The following is a 16,019-nucleotide window of genomic DNA, read 5'->3' as shown; positions in this document are numbered from 1 at the left end:
GAAATGCAGATAACAGCGGGAGAAAGCACGTCTGATCTTTCAAGTGGACAGCACTGGCACGATTGGCCGAATGGCCTCACACTGTACTGCACGCCTCCATGAATCATATCGATATCTGAGACATACTCACACAAAGTGAGCACACATCTGTGTTCGTGCATATGTTTGAGTCTTTGTCTCAAGCAGTGCATTACTGTTTCCTCTGTATTGTCCTTGATATTTTGGTGCTGATTTTTCAATATCCCGACGGCTTTTCTCTGACTGTGTATCTCTGAGAAAAGCACAGAAGCAGATAGATTTCAGGTGGACGCCTACACGCACTTGATGCTGTGGTTTCCTGAACATGTCCTTTGTGATCTCGCCTAAAAAATGTCATCTTGTACGAAAAGTTTGCCTGGCGTGAAAGTGACCTGAATTTCAAAGCAGCAAGGAGGAAAGACTGCCTTGTTCTGCTTGCTGGCAGGCCGCTTCTCACAGCTTCCCTGGTGGTCTAGTGGATAGGATTCGGCGCTTTCACCGCCGCGGCCCGGGTTCGATTCCCGGTCAGTGGAACCAGTGCGTTTTCTGGCTGTTTGAAATGCCAGCAATCAAAGCACCCGCGCGAAACAATGCTTGCACCTCATCAACCTTTCAATTTTCCACACCGCTGCTGTTGCCTCAACAGTCAGCAGCGCATCATTCGGTACCGAGGTGCAGCATTCGCTTCCTTGCCTCGCAGTGTCAGAGAGTCACGGTTATTATCCGTCTTCCATGTATTATTTTGCCGACTGCATCTCCCTAACAAACTTAGCTGATCACAGCACGGCTATCAGTCAACTCATTGCCAGTGTGAAAAATGCCACATTAGCAACGTGTGCAAGACTCGAATGACAGAGTAACTGGGCCGTGATAACTTATCCTGATATTCATGAGGCCTTAACATTCGCTGCATAAGACAATTCTACCTCTGGTTACCATCCCTCCTGCCAGTCCCTGTGCACTCCCTGTTACTGGGGTACAGTCCCTGGGCACTCCCTGTTACTGGGGTACGCTCCCTGGGCGCTCCCTGTTACTGGGGTACAGTCCCTGGGCACTCCCTGTTACTGGGGTACAGTCCCCGGGCACTCCCTGTTACTGGGGTACAGACCCCGGGCACTCCCTGTTACTGGGGTACGGTCCCCGGGCACTCCCTGTTACTGGGGTACATTCCCTGGGCACTCCCTGTTACTGGGGTACGGTCCCTGGGCACTCCCTGTTACTGGGGTACAGTCCCTGGGCGCTCCCTGTTACTGGGGTACGGTCCCTGGCACTCCCCGTTACTGGGGTACAGTCCCCGGGCACACCCTGTTGCTGGGGTACGGTGCCTGGGCACTCCCTGTTACTGGGGTACAGTCCCATGGCACTCCCTGTGACTGGGGTACGGTCCCTGGGCACTCCCTGTCACTGGGGTACGGTCCCTGGGCACTCCCTGTTACTGGGGTTCAGACCCTGGGCACTCCCTGTTACAGGGGTACGGTCCTTGGGCACTCCCTTTTACTGGGGTACGGTCCCTGGGCACTCCCTGTTACTGGGGTACAGTCCCTGGGCATTCCCTGTTACTGGGGTACAGTCCCTGGGCACTCCCTGTTACTGGGGTACAGTCCCTGGGCACTCCCTGTTACTGAGGTACATTCCCCGGGCACTGCCTGTTACTGGGGTACAGTCCCTGGGCACTCCCTGTTGCTGGGGTACAGTCCTTGGGCACTCCCTGTTATTGGGGTACGGTCCCTGGGCACTCCCTGTTACTGGGGTACAGTCCCTGGGCATTCCCTGTTACTGGGGTACAGTACCTGGGCACTCCTTGTTACTGGGGTACAGTCCCCGGGCACTGCCTGTTACTGGGGTACAGTCCCTGGACACTCCTTGTTACTGGGGTACAGTCCCCGGGCACTCCCTGTTACTGGGGTACAGTCCCCGGGCACTGCCTGTTACTGGAGCGCTCCCTGTTACTGGGGTACAGCCCCCGAGCACTCCCTGTTACTGGGGTACTGTCCCTATCCACCAGTTGCCTGTACCATGCCCAAATCACCATATTCTGTGTTGAACCCAGACAAGGTTGGCTGGATATTTTATTGTGGGGACCACCCCCACTAACTGAGATGCATGAGTGTGCTGTGGTCGGGTGTGGAACATATCGGTGGGTGTGAGTGCATTGATCAAAACCAATTTTCCTCTATTTTTAAAGATTTGTTTTTAATCAGGGCATCTTTGGTCTGATGAGTGAAGATTTAAAGAGCATGTGTATGATAGTGAACTGGCAGTATGGGATTTGCCAGGAGAGGCCATTCCTTATAAACTTCCCGCTGCTCTTTCAGCGGGTGATTAACCTGGAGGGGAAAGGCAATCCAACAAAGGCCATTTAGGATCATAGAATGATTACAGCATGGAAGAAGGCCATTCTGCCCGTCGAGCTTGTGCCGGCTCTCTACAAGAGCACTTCAGCTAGTCCCACTCCCCCGCCTTTTCCCCATAGCCCTGCACATTTCTTTCCTTCAGATACTTATCCAGCTCCCTTTTGAAAGCCATGATTGAGTCTGCCTCCACCACCCTGTCAGGCGGTGCATTCCAGATCTTAAACACTTGGGGGGCAAAATTCAGTATCGCCCCGTTTGGGGCGCATTAGCGGCCGTGCGCAAAGTTTAGCGCCTGGCGCTAATTAGCGCCTCTGATGGCAAACTTGGCTTTTATCGCCCCAGGGGGTGATTGGAGCGCGAAATCATGTGCTTCACACCTGTCTTAAGGCGCATAGACCGAGGAGTGAGGCGCTACCTCAGCGCTGGCGAAGCTATTGTGATGTCAGTCAGCAATGGAACACAGACACACTGGCGCCGGCCAGTTCTGACGAATGGTCATCGACCTGAAACATTAACTCTGTTTCTCTCTTCGCAGATGCTGCTTGACCTGCTGAGTTTCTCCAGCATTTTTCTGTTTTTATCTTAAAGGGGAGGGTCGGTCTTGCTCTCCATCCACATCCTGCTCATTGCAGCCTTGAATCTCGGCCTGGAGAGACCTGTACATCAAATCTGCTGGAAAGAACAATGGAGAGGCCCAGGGAAACAGCTCAGAGTGCAGCCCCCACAGTCTCTTCTAAATCGATACAATGAAGGGCAAATCAAAATGAACCAGCAAAGTGCTGCTCAGTATGCAAAACTCCTTCACACCACGTTGAATCTCCAGAAGTCTCTCTCTCTCTCTCTCAGAATGCGTGGTGCAAAAATGTCACCAACAAAAAAAGGCAGAAGCGGTCGCCTTTAAATAGCGCTCCCCCAGTCCCTTCCCGACTGCAAAACGCTCCCCTCAACCTGTCGTTGCTAGCAGCAGGTGGTAAGGCAGGGGGTGCCACTCAATATCTGGTCCGGGGCGCTACCGGGGAGTTGCGCACTCGACTGACATCACGATCTACCGGCGCAGGAGATCGTGGCGGTAGTGTTTAGCGCCGCCACAAAATGTCTAGTTAATTACGCGAGCGACGCAAACATCGCCGCGCCCGGGCGCTAGTTGCTCTGCGGCCCATTAGCGCCCTCTTAAGGCGCTAACGGGAGGCGCAGACAACTGAATTTTTCCTCCTTGCTGCGTAAAAAAGTTTTTTCTTATGTCGCCTTTGGTTCTTTTGCAAATCAACTTAAATCTGTGTCCTCTGATTCTCTACCCTTCTGCCAATGGGAACAGTTTGTCACTCTCTACTCTGTCCAGACCCCTCATGATTTTGAGCACCTCCATCAAATCTCCCCTCAATCTTTTCTGCTCCAAGGAGAACAACCCCAGCTTCTCCAGTCTGTCAAAGTAACTGAAGTCCCTCAATCCTGGAATCATTCTCGTAAATCTTTGCTGCACCCTCTCAAAGGCCTTCACATCTTTCCTAAAGTGCGGTGCCCAGAATTGGACATATTTGGACTTTCAACCTCCTTTTGTAGGAAAGCTTGGCACTACAGGATCTGTTGGAGATTGATGCCGAGAGAGATATGAATAAGATAACCGGGTTATGTAACGAGCAGTCAGCGAGTTTCGTCGGGCCAAGGGTCAGGCATTCTCCCTGCCGTAACCAGGGCAGTCACAGTGCAGAATGGTCCTGGGTGACTTGCTGCCCTGTTTACACTGCTGATCTTAGGTCTGGATACCAGGGGCTGGAACTCCTGCCTGTTTGAGGCCACTTGGAATAAGCAAATCCACCTCTCAGAAAATGGTCAAAGTTTCTTTTTAACTCTTATTTTAGGGGGGCCAAGAGGAGCAGGAGGTTTTGCCGCTGCTCCAGCCGTAGATCAGTGGGCAGCACTCTCTCGCCTGAGCTAGAAGGTTCTGGGTTCGAGCCCCACTCCAGAGACTTGAGCACAAAAATCCAGGCTGACACTCCAGTGCAGTACTGAGGGAGCGGCGCACTGTCAGAGGGGCGGTACTGAGGCAGCGCCGCACGGTCGGAGGGGCAGTACTGAGGGAGCACTGCACTGTTGGAGGGGCAGGACTGAGGGAGTGCCGCACTATCGGAGGGGCGGTACTGGGGGAGCGCCGCACTGTCGGAGGGGCAGTACTGAGGGAGCGCTGCACTGTTGGAGGGGCAGTACTGAGGGAGCGCCGCACTGTCGGAGGGGCAGTACTGAGGGAGCACCACACTGTCGGAGGGGCAGTACTGAGGGAGCGCCGCACTGTCAGAGGGGCAGTACTGAGGGAGCACCACACTGTCGGAGGGGCAGTACTGAGGGAGCGCTGCACTGTTGGAGGGGCAGTGCTGAGGGAGCGCTGCACTGTCGGAGGGCAGTATTGAGGGAGCGCTGCACTGTCGGAGGGGCAGGACTGAGGGAGTGCTGCACTGTCGGAGGGGCAGTACTGAGGGAGCGCTGCACTGTCGGAGGGGCAGTACTGAGGGAGCGCCGCACTGTCGGAGGGGCAGGACTGAGGGAGTGCCGCACTATCGGAGGGACGGTACTGAGGCAGCACTGCACTGTCGGAGGGGCAGTACTGATGGAGCGCCGCACTGTCGGAGGGGCAATACTGAGGGAGCGCCGCACTTTCGGAGGGTCAGTACTGAGGGAACGCTGCACTGTTGGAGGGGCAGTACTGAGGGAGCGCTGCACTGTCGGAGGGGCAATACTGAGGGAGCGCCGCACTTTCGAAGGGTCAGTACTGAGGGAGCGCTGCACTGTTGGGGGGGCAGTACTGAGGGAGCGCTGCACTGTTGGAGGGGCAGTACCGAGGGAGCACTGCACTGTCGGAGGGGCAGTACTGAGGGAGCGCTGCACTGTCGGAGGGGCAGTACTGAGGGAGCGCTGCACTGTCGGAGGGGCAGTACTGAGGGAGCGCTGCACTATCAGAGAGGTAGTACTGAGGGAGCGCCGCACTGTCGGGAGGGAGGGAGCGCCGCACTTTAGGAGGTGCGTCTTTCGGATGAGACATTAAACTGCTCTCTCAGGTGGATGTAAATGATCCCACGGCCACTATTCGAAGGTGAGCATGGTCATTCTCCCTGGTGTCCTGGGCCAATATTTATCCCTTAATCAACAGGACTGAAAAAACAGATTATCTTGCCATATCACATTGCTGTTTGTGGGAGCTTGCTGTGCGCAAATTGGCTGCCGTGTTTCCTGCATTAGAACAGTGACTGCACTTCAAAAAGTACTTCATTGGCTGTGAAGTGCTTTGGGACGTCCTGAGGTGCTGAACGCTGGTATAGAAATGCAAGGGCTAGATTTTCAGTTGCTTGCGCCAGCAGTTAGCGCCTTAAGAGAAGTGATTTTCGGGCGCTATGCGTGTAGCGCCTGGGCGCAGCGCAGTTTGCGCCCCGCCCCAAATTAAGTTGCCCGTTAGCGCCGGCGCAAAGTTTAGCGGCCGCCCGGATGCGCGCGCAGAAAATGACGTCACATCCTCGTGCAACGCCCTTTGGCCGCCCCGAATCCAAACTTCAGTCGGACCGCCCCATTGTGCGCCTGGCGTCCAGAGCGTTTGTAAAATGGAACGCAACACACCCTGGGGAGCGCAAATTAAAGGGCACTCGTACAAAAGGCACTCTGCATGTGTTGTGTGGAAGGAAGCTGTGTGTTGTTCTGAACGGTCTATTTATGTTTCCGGGCACCAATCACTCCTCCTCCTCCTCCTCCTCCTCCTCCTCCTCCTCCTCCTCCTCCTCCTCCCGTTTCTCCCCAGACTTTGCATTTGAAAAAAATACATGCACCCTTCCCCTTTAAGAGCTCACTGGCACCAGAGTGTCTGCCGTGCGCTGCGCCCGAGCTCGGGTGTTGCGCTCTCCACCGCCGGCTTAGCGCCTAAAGATACTAGTGGAACGCCTCTTTTAGCGCTCCACCAACCTCTTAGGGCGAAGCCACTGAATTTCCGGCAACGGGGCGCTACTTTGGGGCGGGCGATAACTTCGGGCGGGCGCTAAGCTTAGCGCCCCAAAACTGTCTATACTGAAAATCTAGCCCCAGGTCTTTTTAAATGTTTTTGTAACACAGTGATGGGTGTGTGGAGATCAGTGTCATATTCCCCATTGTCAGTCAATGCTGCCACTCGCTGGCATCAGATAGACAGTGCAGTGCTATAAATGTACAGGGGCTGAGGGCACTGGTTCTGTCCTGCCTCTGTCAGCAGTGACAGTTACCGCTTAATCATTGCCTTGGGCTGATTTCGCTGCTGCAGTCTCGGTAGCCTCTCCTCCATTCTTCGGACCCCACAGATGTGGATGCGGGACTGGTGAGCTTCCGCCCAAATGCTCGGTCCTCGATGGGCTGCAGCCTCATAATCTGTGGCTGACTCGCTGTGCACCAGGCAGGAGGGCCATATTCCAGGGGTGGGTGGGGACAGCACACAACCGTCTGAGGAAAGCCCTGGGGCTGTCAGCGGGCCTCATTCCACAGAGAGCCGGGGGTATCGGGCCTTACCTGTAATCAACGTCCCACCAGAGGTATCTGGGCATTACCTGTAATCACCGTCCCACCAGGGGTATCTGGGCATTACCTGCAATCACTGTCCCACCAGGGGTATCTGGGCATTACCTGCAATCACTGTCCCACCAGGGGTATCTGGGCATTACCTGCAATCACTGTCCCAGCAGGGGTATCCAGACATTACCGGTAATCACCATCCCACCAGCGGTATCCGGGCATTACCTGTAATCACCGTCCCACCAGGGGTATCCGGGCATTACCAGTAATCACCTTCACACCAGGGGTATCCGGGCATTACCTGTAATCACCGTCCCACCAGGGGTACCTGGGCATTACCTGTAATCACTGTCCCACCAGGGGTATCTGGGCATTACCTGCAATCACTGTCCCACCAGGGTATCTGGGCATTACCTGCAATCACTGTCCCAGCAGGGGTATCCAGACATTACCGGTAATCACCATCCCACCAGCGGTATCTGGGCATTACCTGTAATCACCGTCCCACCAGGGGTATCTGGGCATTACCTGTAATCACTGTCCCTCCAGGGGTGTCTGGGCATTACCTGTAGTCATTGTCCCACCAGGGGTATCCAGGCATTGCCTGTAATCACTGTCCCACCAGGGGTATCTGGGCATTACCTGTAATCACCTTCACACCAGGGGTATCCGGGCATTACTAGTAATCACTATCCCACCAGGGGTATCTGGGCATTACCTGTAATCACTGTCCCTCCAGGGTTATCTGGGCATTACTTGTAATCACCGTCCCACCAGGATTATCTGGGCATTACCTGTAATCACCGTCCCACCAGGGGTATCTGGGCATTACCTGTAATCATTGTCCCACCAGGGGTATCCAGGCATTGCCTGTAATCACCTTCACACCAGGGGTATCCAGGCATTACCTGTAATCACTGTCCCACCAGGGGTATCTGGGCATTACCTGTAATCACTGTCCCTCCAGGGTTATCTGGGCATTACCTGTAATCACTGTCCCTCCAGGGTTATCTGGGCATTACCTGTAATCACCGTCCCACCAGGGGTATCTGGGCATTACCTGTAATCACTGTCCCACCAGGGTATCTGGGCATTTCCTGTAATCACCGTCCCACCGGGGGTATCAGGACATTACCCGTAATCACCGTCCCTCCAGGGGTATCTGGGCATTACCTGTAATCACTGTCCCTCCAGGGGTATCTGGGCATTTCCTGTAATCACTGTCCCACCAGGGGTATCTGGGCATTGCCTGTAATCGCCGTCCCTCCGGGGTATATGGGCATTACCTGTAATCACTGTCCCACCAGGGGTATCCAGGCATTGCCTGTAATCACCTTCACATGAGGGGTATCCGGGCATTACCAGTAATCACTATCCCACCAGGGGTATCTGGGCATTACCTGTAATCACCGTCCCACCAGGGGTATCTGGGCATTACCTGTAATCCCCATCCCACCAGGGGTATCTGGGCATTACCTGCAATCACCGTCCCACCAGGGGTATCTGGGCATTACCTGTATTCACTGTCCCACCAGGTGTATCCGGAAATTACCTTTTAATCTCCGTCCCACCAGGGGTATCTGGGCATTACCTGTAATCACTGTCCCAACAGGGGTATCTGGGCATTTCCTGTAATCACTGCCCCACCAGGGGTATCTTGGCATTACCTGTAATCACTGTCCCACCAGGGGTATCTGGGCATTACCTGTATTCACTGTCCCACCAGGGGTATCCAGGCATTACCTGTATTCACTGTCCCACCAGGCGTATCTGGGCATTACCTGTAATCACCTTCACATGAGGGATATTCAGGCATTACCTGTAATCACTGTCCCACCAGGGGTATCTGGGCATTACCTCTAATCACTGTCCCACCAGGGGTATCTGGGCATTTTCTGTAATCACTGTCCCACCAGGGGTATCTTGGCATTACCTGTAATCACTGTCCCACCAGGGGTATCTGGGCATTACCTGTAATCACTGTCCCAACAGGGGTATCTGGGCATTTCCTGTAATCGCTGTCCCACCAAGGGTATCTGGGCATTACATGTAATCACTGTCCCTGCAGGTATATCCTGGAATTACCTGCAATGGGTAGCACCAGGGCTATCCTGTCGTGGGAGCCAGTATTGTATCAAAATTAGCGGATAATATGAAAGGTTTGTTAGCTGGATTTCTCACACCAGCCAATCCTCAGGCCACTGGGAGTTTGACTGAGATCTCCTGTTGGGCTCCAGTGTGGACAGTCTTGTGCTGTGGATTGATGTCCACCAGTGTCAGATTACCACGGACCGAGGAGTCGTTCACTCCATCAGTCTGGCCCAGATTAAAGCAGATGTTGGATGGAAAGACGACAGTGAGCTGACATGCGGGGGCCAGATGGTTAAGGCTTTATTCTGTGCTTACATTGTGTGTCTGTACCTTTGCCTTATCCTGGGTCAATAGCAGCAATGACAGGATTAACAATAAGGAGGCACTTCGATATCCCTTCCCTTCCATACAGGCATAACTGCGACAAGCAGACAAATACCAACGGAAAACAGCTCCTACAGCTCTGTCGAGGCCTGTGTCTGTACATTGTCAATGGTAGGTTCATGGGAGACCTCCTCGGAAGATCGACCTATTGCTCACCTCTTGGCTGCAGCACAGTAGACTATATGATTACAGATTTGGACCCATCCTCTTTCAGAGCATTCACAGTCAAACCGCAAACAACACTGTCAGACCACAATCAAATTACTATGTATCTTAAAAAGACAGAAACAACCAACACAGAAACACAACCCAGTAAGCTGTACAACACCAAAAAATCATACAGATGGGCCAAAAATAGCACGGAAAAATACCAGAAATCAATTAGCAATGAATCAACTCAAGCTCTCTTGGACACCTTTCTGGATAACATATACACTCACAATAAAGAAGGCGTAAACCGGCCGTGAATAACCTAAACAATATTTTTGATAATTTGGCAACAAGGTCAAACTTGAAAGCTCGCAAGAACAAACCCAAAACAAAAAACTATGAAAAATGGCTTGACCCAGATTGCCATAACATGAGGAAAAAACTTAGAAAAATATCAAACAAAAAACACAGACAGCCAGAAAACGAGGAATTACGCCTTACTTATTGTCAGACACAAACACAATACAGAAACACACTCAGAACCAAAAAAGAGCAATATATTAAGAATACACTCAGCTCCATTGAGGAATCCATTGATTCCAATTGTTTCTGGGGCAACTGGAATACATTACACAAAAAACAACACGACGAATTGGCCATTCAAAATGGAGACACATGGGAAAACCACTTTGAAAAATTATACCAGAAAAACACACTAAGACCAGAGCAACACCAAATATGCAAAAAACTGGAAAAGCTCGAAATGGCCATAAAAGATAACCAAAACCCGCTAGACTCCATACTAACAGAAAAAGAACTATTTGAAAAACTCAAGGACCTGCGACCAGGAAAAGCTTGCGGTGCAGACGGCATACTAAGCGAGATGATCAAACACACAGACGATAAAATGAAACTGGCTATCCTAAAGCTCTTCAACTTGGTTCTGAGTGTCGGTTACTGCCCTGATATCTGGAACAAACGACTCATAATGCCCATATACAAAAGTGGGGACAAAGTCGACCCAAATAACTATCGAGGCATCTGTGTAAACAGTAACCTGGGGAAGGTATTCTGTAGTATCATAAACAAAAGACTTATAAACTTCCTTGAGGAGCACAATGTCTTGAGTAAAAGCCAAATTGGATTCCTGCCAAACTATAGAACATCAGATCATATCTTCACCCTACAGACCCTAATTGACAAACACGTTCATCAAAACAAAAGCAAAATCTACGCATGCTTTATAGATTTCCAGAAGGCCTTCGATTCCATCTGGCATGACGGTTTATTCCTGAAACTTATCGAAAGCAGGGTAGGGGGAAAAACATATGATGTAATTAAATCAATGTATACAAACAACAAATGTGCAGTTAAAATTGGAGACAAACAAACAAAATACTTTCCACAGGGGCGGGGGGTGATGCAGGGCTCGCCCATCTCCCCGACACTCTTTAATATTTACATAAATGAATTGGCAAAACTACTTGAACAATCTACAGCACCCGGCCTCACCCTATATGAATCCAAGGTTAAATTCCTCCTCTATGCAGATGACCTGGTTCTGCTGTCACCAACTAAGGAGGGTCTACAGCAGAACCTGGATCTGCTGGAGTCGTACTGCCAGACCTGGGCCCTGACAATAAATCCCCAAAAAACCAAAGTCCTTGTGTTCCAGCAAAGATCCAGACATCAGGGACCCAAAATAAATTTCACACTAGGAACAACCAAAATTGAACAAACCACTAACTACACATACTTGGGCTTAAAAATCAGTTCTACGGGAAATTTCCATCTGGCTGTGAATGAACTGAAAGAGAAAGCAAGAAAGGCTTTCTATGCCATTAAAAAATTAATCCAAATAGAAATCCCAATTAGCATTTGGCTCAAAATTTTCACATCAGTAATTGAACCAATTGCACTCTATGGCAGTGAGGTGTGGGGACCGCTAACACAACAAGAATTTGCAAAATGGGACAAACACCCAACTGAGATCCTACATGCAGAATTCTGTAAAAGTATCCACCAGACTCAAATGAAAACCGTAAACAATGCATGCAGGGCAGAACTAGGTCAATATCCATTAATAATCACTATCCAAAAAAGAGCCACCAAATTTTGGAAACACCTAGAAATGAGCAACCCCCAATGCTATCATTACGAAGCCCTGAAATGCCAAGAGAGGACCATAAAGAAGAATACCCTCAGTCAACTAGTCCTGGGACTCAGTGAAGTAACTACTAACACTACTAACAATAACCAGCCTCAGGACAGTGACAGCGTAACACAAAGAAATTGACCCAACACAATCGTCGCTAAGCAAAAGGAAAAATATCTGTCATATTGGGCAGAAACAACAAAAACCCAAAGCAAACTCAATTGCTACTTGGCCCTAAACAGACAATACAACATGGCTGATTACCTGACCATGGTAAAGGATAGCAAACTGAGAAAAACCTTGACAATGTACAGACTTAGTGAACATAGCCTGGCGATCGAAAAAGGTAGACACAGACAGACCTGGCTACCAAGAGAGGACAGGATATGCTCTCACTGCAGTTAGGGAGTGGTGGAGACAGAGATGCACTTCCTCACAGCCTGTAGAAAATATCAGGGCATAAGGGAGAATTTCTACCCAAAATTCACAAAAATATGCCCGGAATTCAGAAATTTGAATGACGACCAAAAACTTCCATACCTACTAGGGGAAGAGAGAAATTGTGTAACATTAGCGGCACACTATGTTACAGCTTGCCATAAACAGAGGGACAACCACTAAATATAAGAAAAGAGTATATACAAATTATATGAATGTATATTTATACACTCAGGGATATATCTATTTATACACTGTATAGATAGATCTGTATTTTTGTGTACAACCATGAATGTTTTTCGATGCTTTGGCAGTGCGGCATCGGCAGCGGGTGGAGGCGGAGCTGAGTGGCAGAGCGACTACAAGAGGCTCCAGAGGCCCAGGTAGGCCCCAGTGCGGCATCGGCAGCGGGTGGAGGCGGAGCTGAGCGGCAGAGCGACTACAAGAGGCTCCAGAGGCCCAGGTAGGCCCCAGTGCGGCATCGGCAGCGGGTGGAGGCGGAGCTGAGCGGCAGAGCGACTACAAGAGGCTCCAGAGGCCCAGGTAGGCCCCAGTGCGGCATCGGCAGCGGGTGGAGGCGGAGCTGAGCGGCAGAGCGACTACAAGAGGCTCCAGAGGCCCAGGTAGGCCCCAGTGCGGCATCGGCAGCGGGTGGAGGCGGAGCTGAGCGGCAGAGCGACTACAAGAGGCTCCAGAGGCCCAGGTAGGCCCCAGTGCGGCATCGGCAGCGGGTGGAGGCGGAGCTGAGCGGCAGAGCGACTACAAGAGGCTCCAGAGGCCCAGGTAGGCCCCAGTGCGGCATCGGCAGCGGGTGGAGGCGGAGCTGAGCGGCAGAGCGACTACAAGAGGCTCCAGAGGCCCAGGTAGGCCCCAGTGCGGCATCGGCAGCGGGTGGAGGCGGAGCTGAGCGGCAGAGCGACTACAAGAGGCTCCAGAGGCCCAGGTAGGCCCCAGTGCGGCATCGGCAGCGGGTGGAGGCGGAGCTGAGCGGCAGAGCGACTACAAGAGGCTCCAGAGGCCCAGGTAGGCCCCAGTGCGGCATCGGCAGCGGGTGGAGGCGGAGCTGAGCGGCAGAGCGACTACAAGAGGCTCCAGAGGCCCAGGTAGGCACCAGTGCGGCATCGGCAGCGGGTGGAGGCGGAGCTGAGCGGCAGAGCGACTACAAGAGGCTCCAGAGGCCCAGGTAGGCCCCAGTGCGGCATCGGCAGCGGGTGGAGGCGGAGCTGAGCGGCAGAGCGACTACAAGAGGCTCCAGAGGCCCAGGTAGGCCCCAGTGCGGCATCGGCAGCGGGTGGAGGCGGAGCTGAGCGGCAGAGCGACTACAAGAGGCTCCAGAGGCCCAGGTAGGCCCCAGTGCGGCATCGGCAGCGGGTGGAGGCGGAGCTGAGCGGCAGAGCGACTACAAGAGGCTCCAGAGGCCCAGGTAGGCCCCAGTGCGGCATCGGCAGCGGGTGGAGGCGGAGCTGAGCGGCAGAGCGACTACAAGAGGCTCCAGAGGCCCAGGTAGGCCCCAGTGCGGCATCGGCAGCGGGTGGAGGCGGAGCTGAGCGGCAGAGCGACTACAAGAGGCTCCAGAGGCCCAGGTAGGCCCCAGTGCGGCATCGGCAGCGGGTGGAGGCGGAGCTGAGCGGCAGAGCGACTACAAGAGGCTCCAGAGGCCCAGGTAGGCCCCAGTGCGGCATCGGCAGCGGGTGGAGGCGGAGCTGAGCGGCAGAGCGACTACAAGAGGCTCCAGAGGCCCAGGTAGGCCCCAGTGCGGCATCGGCAGCGGGTGGAGGCGGAGCTGAGCGGCAGAGCGACTACAAGAGGCTCCAGAGGCCCAGGTAGGCCCCAGTGCGGCATCGGCAGCGGGTGGAGGCGGAGCTGAGCGGCAGAGCGACTACAAGAGGCTCCAGAGGCCCAGGTAGGCCCCAGTGCGGCATCGGCAGCGGGTGGAGGCGGAGCTGAGCGGCAGAGCGACTACAAGAGGCTCCAGAGGCCCAGGTAGGCCCCAGTGCGGCATCGGCAGCGGGTGGAGGCGGAGCTGAGCGGCAGAGCGACTACAAGAGTCTCCAGAGGCCCAGGTAGGCCCCAGTGCGGCAGCGGGTGGAGGCGGAGCTGAGCGGCAGAGCGACTACAAGAGGCTCCAGAGGCCCAGGTAGGCCCCAGTGCGGCAGCGGGTGGAGGCGGAGCTGAGCGGCAGAGCGACTACAAGAGGCTCCAGAGGCCCAGGTAGGCCCCAGTGCGGCAGCGGGTGGAGGCGGAGCTGAGCGGCAGAGCGACTACAAGAGGCTCCAGAGGCCCAGGTAGGCCCCAGTGCGGCAGCGGGTGGAGGCGGAGCTGAGCGGCAGAGCGACTACAAGAGGCTCCAGAGGCCCAGGTAGGCCCCAGTGCGGCAGCGGGTGGAGGCGGAGCTGAGCGGCAGAGCGACTACAAGAGGCTCCAGAGGCCCAGGTAGGCCCCAGTGCGGCAGCGGGTGGAGGCGGAGCTGAGCGGCAGAGCGACTACAAGAGGCTCCAGAGGCCCAGGTAGGCCCCAGTGCGGCAGCGGGTGGAGGCGGAGCTGAGCGGCAGAGCGACTACAAGAGGCTCCAGAGGCCCAGGTAGGCCCCAGTGCGGCAGCGGGTGGAGGCGGAGCTGAGCGGCAGAGCGACTACAAGAGGCTCCAGAGGCCCAGGTAGGCCCCAGTGCGGCAGCGGGTGGAGGCGGAGCTGAGCGGCAGAACGACTACAAGAGGCTCCAGAGGCCCAGGTAGGCCCCAGTGCGGCAGCGGGTGGAGGCGGAGCTGAGCGGCAGAGCGACTACAAGAGGCTCCAGAGGCCCAGGTAGGCCCCAGTGCGGCAGCGGGTGGAGGCGGAGCTGAGCGGCAGAGCGACTACAAGAGGCTCCAGAGGCCCAGGTAGGCCCCAGTGCGGCAGCGGGTGGAGGCGGAGCTGAGCGGCAGAGCGACTACAAGAGGCTCCAGAGGCCCAGGTAGGCCCCAGTGCGGCAGCGGGTGGAGGCGGAGCTGAGCGGCAGAGCGACTACAAGAGGCTCCAGAGGCCCAGGTAGGCCCCAGTGCGGCAGCGGGTGGAGGCGGAGCTGAGCGGCAGAGCGACTACAAGAGGCTCCAGAGGCCCAGGTAGGCCCCAGTGCGGCAGCGGGTGGAGGCGGAGCTGAGCGGCAGAGCGACTACAAGAGGCTCCAGAGGCCCAGGTAGGCCCCAGTGCGGCAGCGGGTGGAGGCGGAGCTGAGCGGCAGAGCGACTACAAGAGGCTCCAGAGGCCCAGGTAGGCCCCAGTGCGGCAGCGGGTGGAGGCGGAGCTGAGCGGCAGAGCGACTACAAGAGGCTCCAGAGGCCCAGGTAGGCCCCAGTGCGGCAGCGGGTGGAGGCGGAGCTGAGCGGCAGAGCGACTACAAGAGGCTCCAGAGGCCCAGGTAGGCCCCAGTGCGGCAGCGGGTGGAGGCGGAGCTGAGCGGCAGAGCGACTACAAGAGGCTCCAGAGGCCCAGGTAGGCCCCAGTGCGGCAGCGGGTGGAGGCGGAGCTGAGCGGCAGAGCGACTACAAGAGGCTCCAGAGGCCCAGGTAGGCCCCAGTGCGGCAGCGGGTGGAGGCGGAGCTGAGCGGCAGAGCGACTACAAGAGGCTCCAGAGGCCCAGGTAGGCCCCAGTGCGGCAGCGGGTGGAGGCGGAGCTGAGCGGCAGAGCGACTACAAGAGGCTCCAGAGGCCCAGGTAGGCCCCAGTGCGGCAGCGGGTGGAGGCGGAGCTGAGCGGCAGAGCGACTACAAGAGGCTCCAGAGGCCCAGGTAGGCCCCAGTGCGGCAGCGGGTGGAGGCGGAGCTGAGCGGCAGAGCGACTACAAGAGGCTCCAGAGGCCCAGGTAGGCCCCAGTGCGGCATCGGCAGCGGGTGGAGGCGGAGCTGAGCGGCAGAGCGACTACAAGAGGCTCCAG

The sequence above is a fragment of the Somniosus microcephalus genome, unplaced genomic scaffold (assembly GCF_052327205.1).
Source record: "Somniosus microcephalus isolate GS21.2 unplaced genomic scaffold, FLI_Smic_1.0 unresolved_chr8, whole genome shotgun sequence".
Lineage (NCBI taxonomy): Eukaryota > Metazoa > Chordata > Chondrichthyes > Squaliformes > Somniosidae > Somniosus > Somniosus microcephalus.
Note: the sequence above shows the minus strand (reverse complement) of the source record.